Source organism: Oncorhynchus tshawytscha, unplaced genomic scaffold (genome assembly GCF_018296145.1).
Source record: "Oncorhynchus tshawytscha isolate Ot180627B unplaced genomic scaffold, Otsh_v2.0 Un_contig_219_pilon_pilon, whole genome shotgun sequence".
Classification (NCBI taxonomy): domain Eukaryota; kingdom Metazoa; phylum Chordata; class Actinopteri; order Salmoniformes; family Salmonidae; genus Oncorhynchus; species Oncorhynchus tshawytscha.
Window position 1 is genome coordinate 56,590 of NW_024609261.1, and position 13,521 is coordinate 70,110.

Below are 13,521 nucleotides of genomic sequence, written 5' to 3' on the forward strand. Positions count from 1 at the left end.
GTAAGGAACGTGGCTATTGGCTGTCCTAAAAGTCGATACATGACGTCATCGCTTAATTTGTACAATTGACGATGTGCATGTAATTGTGATGTACGCTGTAGGAGACAGGAATAACGTCGTGGGAGAGATTTTTGTTTTTTTAGTGTAGTTTTCTAAATTTGGTTTGGTTTTTAACCTTATGGTCCACTTAGGAGCCTACAACAAGTAGGAGCCTACAATAAGTCACAGTAAAACATGAACATTTTTAACCATTACATTTTTAAAAACTATTTTGTATACAATCTACATTAACAATCTAAATGGACCAAAAACAGACAATAGAAAAAACTGTCAATGGCAATGTGAGAAAGTTATGTTAACTAGTCTGGCCCTAATTCAGGTAAAAAATACACTGCTCAAAAAAATAAAGGGAACACTTAAACAACACAATGTAACTCCAAGTCAATCACACTTCTGTGAATCAAACTGTACACTTAGGAAGCAACACTGATTGACAATACATTTCACATGCTGTTGTCCAAATGGAATAGACAACAGGTGGAAATTATAGGCAATTAGCAAGACACCCCCAATAAAGGAGTGGTTCTGCAGGTGGTGACCACAGACCACTTCTCAGTTCCTATGCTTCCTGGCTGATGTTTTGGTCACTTTTGAATGCTGGCGGTGCTTTCACTCTAGTGGTAGCATGAGACGGAGTCTACAACCCACACAAGTAGCTCAGGTAGTACAGCTCATCCAGGATGGCACATCAATGCGAGCTGTGGCAAGAAGGTTTGCTGTGTCTGTCAGCGTAGTGTCCAGAGCATGGAGGCGCTACCAGGAGACAGGCCAGTACATCAGGAGACGTGGAGGGGGCCGTAGGAGGGCAGGGAGAGGCAGGAGGAGCACTGCCAGAGCCGTGCAAACTGACCTCCTGCAGGCCACAAATGTGCATGTGTCTGCTCAAACGGTCAGAAGCAGACTCCATGAGGGTGGTATGAGGGCCCGACATCCACAGGTGGGGTTTTGCTTACAGCCCAACACCGTGCAGGACGTTTGGCATTTGCCAGAGAACACCAAGATTGGCAAATTCGCCACTGGCGCCCTGTGCTCCTCACAGATGAAAGCAGGTTCACACTGAGCACATGTGACAGACGTGACAGTCTAGAGACGCCGTGGAGAACGTTCTGCTGCCTGCAACATCCTCCAGCATGACCGGTTTGGCGGTGGGTCAGTCATGGTGTGGGGTGGCATTTCTTTGGGGGGCCGCACAGCCCTCCATGTGCTCGCCAGAGGTAGCCTGACTGCCATTAGGTACCGAGGTGAGATCCTCAGACCCCTTGTGGACCATATGCTGGTGCGGTGGGCCCTGGGTTCCTCCTAATGCAAGACAATGCTAGACCTCATGTGGCTGGAGTGTGTCAGCAGTTCCTGCAAGAGGAAGGCATTGATGCTATGGACTGGCCCGCCCGTTCCCCAGACCTGAATCCAATTGAGCACATCTGGGACATCATGTCTTGCTCCATCCACCAACGCCACGTTGCACCACAGACTGTCCAGGAGTTGGCGGATGCTTTAGTCCAGGTCTGGGAGGATATCCCTCAGGAGACCATCCGCCACCTCATCAGAAGCATGCCCAGGCATTGTAGGGAGGTCATACAGGCACGTGGCGGCCACACACACTACTGAGCCTCATTTTGACTTGTTTTAAGGACATTACATCAAAGTTGGATCAGCCTGTAGTGTGGTTTTCCACTTTAATTTTGAGTGTGAGTCCAAATCCAGACCTCCATGGGTTGATACATTTGATTTTCATTGATAATTTTTGTGTGATTTTGTTGTCAGCACATTCAACTATGTAAAGAAAAAAGTATTTAATAAGAATATTTCATTTCGTTCCCTTTTATTTTTTTGAGCAGTGTATATATTTTTATGTAAGCCAGGGTGGGATCAGCCAGTGGCGGCTTCCCGCATGCGCAATTCATTTGCAGTCTGGACACGAAGGGGTGAACATCTCCTGTTCTGGCTGGAGCTGGGAGGGACTGGTGCGTGAGGACTGGGGCACTTGTGAGTGCTTTGGGACGGGGGTGGGGCCCACAGCAGAACCTGCTGCTCGTTGAGAAGAGTAAGAACGATAAGTGCTTTCACGTCAGAGTCTCAATGTCTCCAATAACACCAGAAAAAGTCGCTAGATTTCTCGCGAGTCACTTTTTTGAAAATGTGTCGCTAGGGGGGGTTGGCAACACTGTCTCGCATGTCATTTCTTCTTCTTCTTTGGCATCATGGCGTTCACACATTTTGTTTGTGCATGCTGCCACCTACTTTGTGGTTGTGTGTGTTAAATCACGTTACATTTTGTGATACAAATATATATATATATACACACACATAGTACCAGTCCAAAGTTTGGACACACCTTCTCATTCAAGGGGTTTTCTTTATTTTTCTATATTGTAGAATAATAGGGAAGACATCACAACTATGAAATAACACGTATGAAATCATGTAGTAACCAAACAAATCATATTGTATTTTATATTCTTCAAAGGAGCCACCCTTTGCCTTGATGACAGCTTTGCAAACTCTTGACATTCTCTCAACCAGCTTCACATGAAATGCTTTCCCACATACGCTGAGCACTTGTTGGCTAATTTTTCTTCCAACTCATCCCAAACCATCTCAATAAGGTTGAGGTCAGGTGATTGTGTAGGCCAGGTCATCTGATGCAGCACTCCATCACTCTCCTTCTTGGTCAAATAGCCCTTACACAGCCTGGAGGTGTGTTGGGTCATTGTCCTGTTGAAAAACAAATGATAGTCCCACTAAGTGCAAATTAGATGGTATGGCGTATCGCTGCAGAATGCTGTGGTAGCCATGCTGGTTACGTGTGCCTTGAATTCTAAATAAATTACAGAGTGTCGCCTGCAACGCACCCCCACACCATCACACCTCCTCCTCCATGCTTCACGGTGGGAACCACACATGCGGAGATCATCCGTTCACATACTCTGCGTCTCACAAAGACACGGCGGTTGGAACCAAAAATCAGACCAAAGGACAGATTTCCACCTGTCTAAGGTCCATTGCTCATGTTTCTTGGCCCAAGCAAGTCTCTTATTATTATTGGTGTCCTTTAGTAGTGGTTTCTTTAAAGCAATTCAACCATGAAGGCCTGATTCACACAGTCTCCTATGAACAGTTGATGTTGAGATGTGTCTGTTACTTGATCTCTGTGAAGCATTTATATAGGCTGCAATCTGAGGTGCAGTTAATTGCCGATTTGAGGCTGGTAACTCGAATGAACTTATCCTCAGCAGCAGAGGTAACTCTGGGTCTTCTTTTCCTGTGGCGGTCCTCATGAGAGACAGTTTCATCATAGCGCTTGATGGTTTTTGCGACTGCCCTTGAAGAAACTTTCAAATATCTTGACATTTTCCAGATTGACTGACCTTCATGATTTAAAGTAATGATAGACTGTCATTTCTCTTAGCTTATTTGAGCTGTTCTTGCCATAATATGGATTTAGCCATATTTGGTAAAAGGCCATCTTATGTGTACCAACCCTATCTTGTCACAACACAACTGATTGGCTCAAATGCATTAAGAAGGAAAGAAATTCCACAAATTAACAAGGCACACCTGTTAATTTAAATCCATTCATGTGACTACCTCATGAAGCTGGTTGAGAGAATGCCAAGAGTGTGCAAAGCTGTCATCAAGGCAAAGAAAGGGTGGCTACTTTGAAGAATATAAAAAATAAAATATATTTTGATTTGTTTTATCACTTTTTTGGTTACATGATTTCCATATGTGTTATTTCATAGTTTTGACGTCTTCACTATTATTCTACAATGTAGAAAATAGTAAAAATAAAGAAAAACCCTTGAACGAGTAGGTGTGTCTAAACGTTTACCCTATCTGCTCCTGCACCATGCCAATGGCCTGGGAGGATGGGACACCACTACTCAACACACCCTGTAACTCTTCTGAAGTTAAATCTCATATACCCAAATACCTCTCTGCAAGCTGCCACCACAACATCTATCCCTCTGTGATGTATGTTCCATTGCTGCGGTACTGTTGATAACCATATGCTAAGAAACCAACCTTACATCACTCGATGGCCTATCCCTCTGTGATGTATGTTCCATTGCTGCGGTACTGTTGATAACCATATGCTAAGAAGCCAACCTTACATCACTCGATGGCCTATCCCTCTGTGATGGCACAGATCCACTACTCACAAAAAATGTCACTCCCACCGGACCAGATTCTTCTTTATCATGTCCATCGATGCAAGCTCGGACTCCGAGCACTTCACCACACCTTCCACCCCACTGAGCTCCCGAGTGGCACAGCGGTCTAAGGCACTGCATCCCAGTGCTAGAAGCGTCACTACAGACCCTGGTTTGATTCCAGGCTGTATAACAACCGGCCGTGATTGGGAGTCCCATAGGGCAGCGCAGAATTGGCCCAGCATTGTCCGGGTTAGGGTTTGGTCGGTGTAGGCGGTCATTGTAAATAAGAATTTGTTCTTAACTGACTTGCCTAGTTAAATAAAGGTAAAATAGCCTCCCGGGTGCCGCAGTGATCTAGGGCACTGCATCGCAGCGCTAGTTGTGCCACCAGAGACCCTGGGTTCGTGCCCAGGCTCTGTTGCAGCCGTCCTTGCCCGGGAGGTCCGTGGGGCGACGCACAATTGGCCTAGTGTCGCCCAGGTTAGGGAGGGTTTGGTCGGTAGGGATATCCTTGTCTCATCGCGCACCAGCGACTCCTGTTGCGGGCCAGGCGCAGTGCATGCTAACCAAGGTCGCCAGGTGCACGATGTTTCCTCCGACACATTGGTGGGGCTGGCTTCCGGGTTGGATGCGCGCTGTGTTAAGAAGCAGTGCGGCTTGGTTGGGTTGTGTTTCGGAGGACGCATGGCTTTCGACCTTTGTCTCTCCCGAGCCCGTACGGGAGTTGTAGCGATGAGACAAGACAGTAGCTACTAACAATTGGATACCACAAAATTGGGGAGAAAAAGGGGTTAAATTAAAAAATATATATAAAGGTCAAATAAAAACTTAACTAGCACTCATTCACTTTCATTTCACCTCCAGAACACAGCTCACTCTGTTCACACTTGACACCAACCTTCTTCAACACCCAATCTCCATTTTTTTTATCACCATCTTCCTCAAATTCAAATCCAACCTCTGCTTTCCACATTCTCTTCATTCCTCCTCAGAAATCTACCTTTCTGTGTCCCTGTCCCAATATTCCTCTTCTACCGACATTGCTTATGGCTTTGCTTCAATGGTCATTGTACAGTCAAATATTCCCACTAGTATTTTTATTTATTTTTAATCCTGTTTCCCCTCTCATAGGTGATGATATTAAATATCATGCCCGCCACAGCACATTCTCAGAGTGACTGAAGAACAAAATATGGAGATTGTTCCGCCCATGTCCTTTGGGGGAGATGGGTTACTTTATGGGCTATTCATTTGTGAGACATCTGAAATACACAATACATATTTTATTACAAATAAAATATTTAATATCATCACCTATGAGAGGGGAAACAGGATTAAAAAATACATTTTAAAAAACTAGTGGGAATATTTGACTGTACAATGACCGTTGAAGCAAAGCCATAACCTACTTCTATGGATCTGAATTGAAGTCCATAGTGGTTCATCATGTCCACTTCACACAAGTGTTAAGTTGACCTTATGACTGGTTTCCATTCCAACACTGCCATCATTTGTTCAGACATATATGACAGACAGCTGCTTGACTTTTTATTAGCAGCCCTAACAGGATGCCACGGAGTGCCCTAACAGGATGCCACTGGGGGGGGCCTTAAATCATCATCCACGTCATAAAAAAAGACTGATGTTATAATGGCTCGTGTGTCATCTCAAGTCTAGAGTACTTCTTTATGTTACATAGCATCTTCCAATCATATATCTCATTTGTATCATATGACAGGCATATTGCTCACCAGTCCAGTGGTCAAGGGGAAAAGGGTTCCAAAAGACACATCGATGCCCTTTTTTTCTAACTTCTGAAGTGCATTGGACCTGAGGAAAGATCCATCCTTGTTGCCTCTGGCCACAGCCAACACTGTCAGGCTACTATACTGAGAACACAGTTAAGGGAAATAAAGATGGGATAAGATATCTAATCCATTTTATTATTTTACATGCTCTGTAAACAACAGGTTTAGACTAACCGTAAAATGCTTACGTGTCCTTTTCCAACAATGTAGAGTTAAAAGATAAAAACAAATAAAAAATAACTAGAAATAGTGATACGAGGATTAAATAAATACACAGTGAAAATAACATGGCTATATATATATATACAGAAAGTAGAAAATAACATGGCTATCTATATACAGGAAGTAGAAAATAACATGGCTATCTATATACAGGAAGTAGAAAATAACATGGCTATATACATACAGGAAGTAGAAAATAACATGGCTATCTATATACAGGAAGTAGAAAATAACATGGCTATCTATATACAGGGAGTAGAAAATAACATGGCTATCTATATACAGGAAGTAGAAAATAACATGGCTATATATATATATACAGGAAGTAGAAAATAACATGGCTATATACATACAGGAAGTAGAAAATAACATGGCTATCTATATACAGGAAGTAGAAAATAACATGGCTATCTATATACAGGAAGTAGAAAATAACATGGCTATCTATATACAGGAAGTAGAAAATAACATGGCTATATACATACAGGAAGTAGAAAATAACATGGCTATCTATATACAGGAAGTAGAAAATAACATGGCTATCTATATACAGGAAGTAGAAAATAACATGGCTATCTATATACAGGAAGTAGAAAATAACATGGCTATATATATATATATATATACAGGAAGTAGAAAATAACATGGCTATATACAGGGAGTAGAAAATAACATGGCTATATACAGGAAGTAGAAAATAACATGGCTATATACAGGGAGTAGAAAATAACATGGTGTCATGTTCTGACCCTAGTATTTGTGTTATTTGTTTGTTTGAATTGGTCAGGACGTGAGTTGGGTGGGCATTCTATGTTTTGTGTTTCTAGGTTGGTTTTCTGTGTTCGGCCTAGTATGGTTCTCAATCAGAGGCAGGTGTCGTTAGTTGTCTCTGATTGAGAATCATACTTAGGTAGCCTGATTTTCACTGTTTGTTTGTGGGTGATTGTTTTACACCACACGGTACTCTTTTCGGTTATTCACGTTATGTTTATTGTTTTTGTATGGAGTGTTCAGTTTATGTGTTTTAAAAAATACCATGGACACTTACCACGCCACATATTGGTCCTCCGATCCTTCTCGCCTCTCCTCTTCAGACGAAGAGGAGGAAAACCATTACACATGGCTATATACAGGGAGTAGAAAATAACATGGCTATCTATATACAGGAAGTAGAAAATAACATGGCTATATACAAGGAGTACCAGTATTGCAGTAGCAAAAATCGCTGAAGTTGGAGACTTTTATTTCCCTCACCAACTTTAAACATCAACTATCTGAGCAGCTAACCGATCGCTGCAGCTGTACATAGTCCATCTGTAAATAGCCCACCCAATCTACCTACCTCATCCCCATACTGTTTTTATTTTATTTACTTTTCTGCTCTTTTGCACACCAGTATCTCTACCTGCACATGACCATCTGATAATTTATCACTCCAGTGTTAATCTGCTAAATTGTGACTATTCGCTCCTATGGCCTATTTATTGCCTACCTCCTCATGCCTTTTGCACACAATGTATATAGACTTTCTTTTTTCTACTGTGTTATTGACTTGTTTGTTATTGGCTTGTTTATTGTTTACTCCATGTGTAACTCTGTTGTCTGTGTCACACTGCTTTGCTTTATCTTGGCCAGGTCGCAGTTGCAAATGAGAACTTGTTCTCAACTGGCCTACCTGGTTAAATAAAGGTGAAATAAATAAAAACTGAGTTGATGTGCAGGGGTACGAGGTAGCTATGTACTGTACATATAGGTTTGGGTCACGTTACTAGGCAACAGGATAGATAAGACAGTAGCAACAGCGTGTGTGTGGGTAGAGTCCAGTATGTGGTGTGTGTGTTGGGGTGTCAGTGTAAGTATGTGTGAGTAGAGTTCAGTATGTGTGAGCGTGTGGGTAGAGTCCAGTATGTGTGTATAGAGTCAGTGCAAGAGAGTTTGTGCAAAATAGGGTCAATGCAGGGAGCCATTTGATTAGCTATTTAGCAGTCTTATGGCTTGCGGGTTGAAGCTGTTCAGGGTGCTGTTGGTTCCAGACTTGGTGCATTGGTACCACTTGCCGTGTGGTAGTAGAGAGAACAGTCTGACTTGGGTGTGAGAGATATCCAAACACAGGCCTATTGATTTCAGGGCAAATTTGCCTTAACAAAACATCACCATTGATCTTAAAAACGGCAATTGGAGTTGAATCTGGACAATAGTTTGAAGGATACAGATTTCCCTGTGGGGGAAAGCTGTGGAACAGGTGAGAGGGTGCAGCTGGCCAAGGATTCCCAGCGAGTCTTCTCACTGAAGTGGGGGAGGCATCACAATACATACAGGTTAAGTCCCAAATGGCACATTGCTCCCTGTGTAATGCACTACTTTTGACCAGAGACCTGTAGGGAACCTAGTCAAAAGTAGTCCACTGTAAATAGAAGGGTGCCATTCGGACACAAACAAACACTTTCGCTGAGAGGCCAGCAATTCCCTGTGTATTAAATAATTCAACTGATCCATTCAAACACTACTTACACATGTAATTACAATGTAATAAAGACATGCGATTTTCCAGGAAGTCTTTCAGATGGACATCATACAAGCGTTTGTAATGGCACATCTGGAACAAGCCTGAGGGGTGAAGGAGTCTGGCTGCAGGTAAAGGGCACACAGACCTAATCAGTTCCAAGGGCTCCACACCTCAACTCAGGCCACTGGAGGAAACCACCAACATCAGCAATTTACACTGAGGGACAATTGAATTGACATGTATTTAATACAAGGCATTAGTAACAAAATGCTATGGTCAGCAGAGTAGAACGTATTGCCCTTCTATCACAATGTAGTCATTGTCCTTGGTTTGCATCCCAAATGGAACCCTATTCCGTACATAGTGCACTACTTTTGACAAGGGCTAGGGTCAAAAGTAGTGCACTATATAGGGAATAGGGTGCCATTTGGGGTACAGACCTAGTGTCTGACTATGGGTACCTACCTGACTGTGGTGAGGCTGTGGACAGGCAGCAGTAGTCCAGCCATGCGTGAGGTGATGTGTGTATTCATCACAGAGAGGGATTCTGCTGCTGGTGGAACAACAGAGAGAGAGAGGATGATGATGTGCTCATGAGCGCCCTCTGTAGGGCCTGGGCTCAGGGTCAGGGCCTGGTCATTATGAAACAGGAGCACATTGTCAGCAGACCTGAAGGCAGGCGAGGCCCCGGGCCCATATTCATAAAACTTCTCAGAGTGCTGATCTAGGATCAGTTTAGCCTTTTATATCATAGTCACTATTCTATCCTACGTATTCTAGATATACTAAATATTCTATCCACATACTGTCCTTAATGTCTTTACAGCTAGATATTACTGAACTGCTGGGAGCTAGGAACACACGCATTTACCTACACCTGCAATAACATCTACTAAATATGTGTATGCGACCAATAAAATATCATTTGATGTTGAATCAGATTATTATGGACAGGGAGGCCCTGATCCTAGATCAGCAGTCCTACTAAAGCTTTATGAATACAGGCCCAGGTCTGACTCAAAACAAGACATTTGGTATTCCTTCTGTGTTTAGTATTAAAACTCAGCAGTGTGCTGTAGTGTTGAACGGGATTCTCTGCACTTTGGTGCAGCGTCACTGATCCAGTCAAAATGTGACCGAAACGTGTCACGGATCTCCTCACACAGCTTGGAACTGAGCCCTGGAACAATGACCGCACAAACAGTCAGCAAACTCATCATCGCCAATTATGTTATGCTGCCTAGATGACTAGACGTTTCCTATCAGCATAAAGGACATTTCTCTGAAGAGCGCGACTACACACCATCAGGGCCAGTTTCCCAGACCCAGATAATATGTTCAGTCCTGGACTACAAAGCTATTTCAATGGAGATTCTCCATTGACTGTGTTGTTTAGTCCAGGACTAGGCTTAATCTGTGTCTGGGAAACTGGCCCTTATTACTGGTCACTGACCTCTATTCTTTCCAAATTATGCTAGAGCCCATGTCTGCATCTCAAATTACAAAATTTGCCCTATAAAGTGCACTACTTTTGAGTAGAGTCCCATATCCCTATGGGCACTGGTCAACAGTAGGGCACTACATAGAGAACAGGGTGCCATTTGGGACTGGTCCCATGCTTACCCACCAGATCCTGTGTCCCCCACTCAGGCTGTGAAGTAGCACCCCTCCAATGTCGTAATCTATTCTCTCCACCTCCATCGTCTGCTGGAGTAAACTATTACTCTCCTCGCCCCAATGTGGGTTTAAACAGCGTATCATAACAACTCAGACCATTCTGTAAAAGGTATCCAGGGCTCTACAATGCGAGTATTTCACTCGCATTTGCCCTTAAATTGATTTGTGCGAACCGGAAAAATGATTTACGAGCACAGTGTGCGAGTAAAGATTACAATCTACCGTAATCTATTATTTTTTTCCCACAAGCGCCAACCACAGTAGGGTTTTCAGTGCTGACGCAGTCCAGTCAGAGTGAGAGAAAGGTGAACAACACTGGGGGAAAAGTATTGGTATAGGCTGTAAATGAACGTGCAGACATCGCTAAAAATGAAGCCCATTCAATTGTATTTTAAGCGAATAAGAGACGAGGAGAAAGAGTAATCAGGCGAGGGGGATTCGCAAGGTTCAACTAATGAAGCCTCTTCACAAGATTTACGTGAGGCGGTTAGCGAAGCTACGGTGACCCCGGCTGTCACTTCAACGTCCACTGTAGCCGGCGGAGGGAGAACATATAGATTCAATGCGAATTGGCTCAAAATGTTCCCATGGCTAGAGTTAGAAAACAATGTAATGTTCTGCAAATATTGTAGAAGGCTGAAACAGGCGGGCAACTCGTCCTTCGTGTCAGGAAAAAGAGAGATAGCGCAGCGAAACATAACATCTGGCTGCGGCATATCCAGTGCAGAGATCTGAACATGTTGAGACAGGAGACACCATAAAGCACGGTGTCAGCAGCCTTGAGGAGACAAGTGTTTCTGTCTGAGGAGGAGACAAACATAACATACTAAATTGCGAAAGAACCTTTAGTCAAATTTGTTCGGACAACAGACTTCGGGACACTCAACGCCATTGGTAAATTGTTTATCTTTATAGGCTTTATTTTGGTGTAAGGTTGAATCATTATTCGTAATGGAGATAGAATTTATTTTGTAATAAATGCTTTTGTATTATCATTATTTGTTTGTCCATTCGAGGTGTTTTGGATGCCACCAAGGCCGCATATCGTGCTGTTTGCCCAGAGGAAGATGGCGGGTCATGGATGAAGAAGTGCGTCTCCTTCGGGGCAGATGGTGCCACCGTGGGGGAGTGATTGACCACCTGCAGAGGGGCAGGGGGGCATATAATCCCAATCCACTGTATGCCACATATATTTGTAACTAATAAATGATCTGATTTAGTTTTATTTGCTAGCAGATAATGTTAAACAATACTGTGTGTGTCTGTGTGTGCGCTAAGTGCTGGAATGGTAAATACCACAGAATTATTGTATTCTGTTGACACAAGAGATGGAGGGGATGAATTGTTTGGAAGATTCAGTTCTGACTTTCACAGGCTAGAGCTGGCAATACTGACCATTCAGAAGAAAGAGCCAAATGTGTCTGTATGATCTTCTGAATGTGATATGTATCACTTCAGAAGATGTATCATTTCAGCGGAAAATCCAAACGATGTTGTTCTATGTTCTCGGGCAAGAGCTCAGTGTAGATATTTGCACACCGTCTAGCGTCAAGGAAACTCGCTGGATCCCCCATGTCCACAGAGCCCTCCAAGTGTTCCTGAGGCATGGACAAGACAAGGACCTTACCGCCGACGAAGGCCAGTACTCCGTTGTTCTGCAACACATCAACAACAGCGGATGTTCAAGGGCAGGCAAAAGAAGGTCAGTTTTACACAGGAAATGGAATACAACACTAGTTTTAAAAATAGGTCAAATGAACTTTCAGAATAAAGTAATTTACAGGTGCTAGTTTATTTACTCACTATTTAACCGGTAAAGCAGGAAATGGAGAATGCACGTGTGTATTCTGCCATTTTCTCTGACATGTTTGAGGAGCTATCCTCAATTAGCCTCACCCTGCAAAGAAATGACCTGATCCTCCCCCAAGCCATGTCAGAGTTGAGGAGCTATCCTCACTTAGCCTCACCCTGCAAAGAAATGACCTGATCCTCCCCCAAGCCATGTCAGAGTTGAGGAAGACAGGAACCAGACTGGAAGCACTAAAGCTTAGGGCAAAGGCAGGAGGCATGCTGGAGAAGATCCAGACCATGCTTGCTCAGCAGCAGGGTGATGAGAGGAGATTCCAGGTGTGTTAGGCTGAGAGCTTGTTAGGATGCAAGAGAAATCGATTATTAAAATTGACGATTAAGACTGATTCCCACACTGAGAATCTATGTATTCGTTACCCAATAGAACAATTTGAGGATAAGGAGGGAAATGCAGTGGAGAAGTCTTTAAAAAATGTTTATGGGAGACAGACAAATGGCCAGACATGTCATTGTGTGTGTGTGTGTTATTTCTGTTAAAGGGTATAACACTGAAGGGGAATCTGAAAGGCTTCACAGACCTCACCAATCCCTAGCTGAAGCAGCACATGGAGGCGGCCATCAACATTGGTGTGGAGGATCTCAAAGCCATGTTTGGTGGTTTGCTGAAGAGTGAGGTAGTCCAGACCCCAGTGGAGTCTTTCAGAGTGGTAAACCCTGACACATGGCCAGAAGACCAGGCCAGCCTTCTCACCTTTGGCGACGATGGTGTGGCAGACCTGATAAGGCATTTTAAGGAGCTGAGAATTTATTTGACACTGCATTGCCATATGAGACAATGTTATATTTGCATATTTGTAAACTCACTTGCTCTGTTAAATCCTACAGATCGGGGTGCAACATGGCTGCAATCCAGGATGAGTGGCAGGGGCTGTCAGCCACAATTTCAAGGACAAGTCTTAGTGGCATGTGGGAGACCATGTTGACAAAGGACCCCTACAGGCACGATTACAAGGTAGACTAACAGCCCAGAGTGGTTATGTATGGTATCCTTTTATGGTTGTTTTTGATAAGTTAATGGTAAGATTAAAATGAAATTGAAAGATATCATCTTTTCCCTAGAACATACTGGAGTTGGTGCAGCTTATGCTGGTGCTGCCCATTTCAGCCGCCCAGTGTGAGTGAGGCTTCTCTGTGCAGAACCGGATTAAGATTGACAAGAAGTTGCCTTGGGGTCTCTATCACCGAAGACCTGATGAGGATCAGCCTGGGGGTCTTCTGTCGA

At 43.5% G+C, this 13,521-nt stretch overlaps 1 long non-coding RNA gene across 1 annotated transcript; it reads right to left on the reverse strand.

Moving 5' to 3' along the window:
• Positions 1-8,071: 8,071 nt before the first annotated feature.
• LOC112225051 lies at positions 8,072-10,716 on the reverse strand. Its single transcript, XR_002949528.2, has 3 exons — positions 9,219-10,716; positions 8,759-8,969; positions 8,072-8,533 (listed from the first exon to the last, which is right to left on the reverse strand). It is a non-coding gene; the product is annotated as an uncharacterized LOC112225051 (long non-coding RNA).
• Between the last annotated feature and the right edge of the window lie 2,805 nt (positions 10,717-13,521).